Source organism: Solanum pennellii, chromosome 7, assembly GCF_001406875.1.
Source record: "Solanum pennellii chromosome 7, SPENNV200".
Taxonomy (NCBI): Eukaryota; Viridiplantae; Streptophyta; class Magnoliopsida; order Solanales; family Solanaceae; genus Solanum; species Solanum pennellii.
Genome location: NC_028643.1, coordinates 9,151,888 through 9,152,658, shown reverse-complemented (window position 1 = coordinate 9,152,658; position 771 = coordinate 9,151,888).

Here is a 771-nt window from a genome sequence, read left to right as displayed (position 1 = left end):
TTGATCTGGAGCCGGGTACTCGCCCCATTTCCATCCCCCCTTACAGAATGGCTCCAGCTGAATTAAGGGAGTTAAAGGCTCAACTTCAGGAGTTGCTAGGTAAAGGTTTTATTAGACCAAGTGCATCCCCTTGGGACGCTCCTGTTTTATTTGTGAAAAAGAAGGATGGAAGCCTTCGGATGTGCATAGGCTACAGGCAGCTGAATAAGGTAACTATTAAGAACAAGTATCCTATTCCTCGAATCGATGATTTGTTCGATCAGTTACAAAGTGCTTGTGTCTTCTCTAAAATTGATCTGAGATCCGGCTATCATCAATTGAAAATACGGGCAGCAGATGTGCCAAAGACTGCTTTTCGAACCAGGTATGGGCATTACGAATTCTTAGTAATGTCTTTTGGGCTTACGAATGCCCCTGCTGCTTTCATGGGTCTGATGAACGGGATTTTTAAGCCATATCTGGATCTCTTTGTTATTGTATTCATTGATGATATACTGATATACTCAAAGAGCAGGAAAGAACATGAGGAGCATTTGAGAATTGTATTGGAGTTGTTGAGGGAGAAAAGACTTTATGCCAAATTCTCCAAGTGTGAGTTTTGGCTAGATTCAGTGTCCTTCTTGGGGCATGTGGTTTCTAAGGAGGGAGTGATGGTGGATCCTTCTAAGATTGAAGCAGTGAGGAGTTGGGTAAGACCTACTAATGTTCCAGAGGTAAGAAGCTTTGTTGGTTTAGCTAGCTACTACCGTCGATTTGTCAAGGGATTTTCTT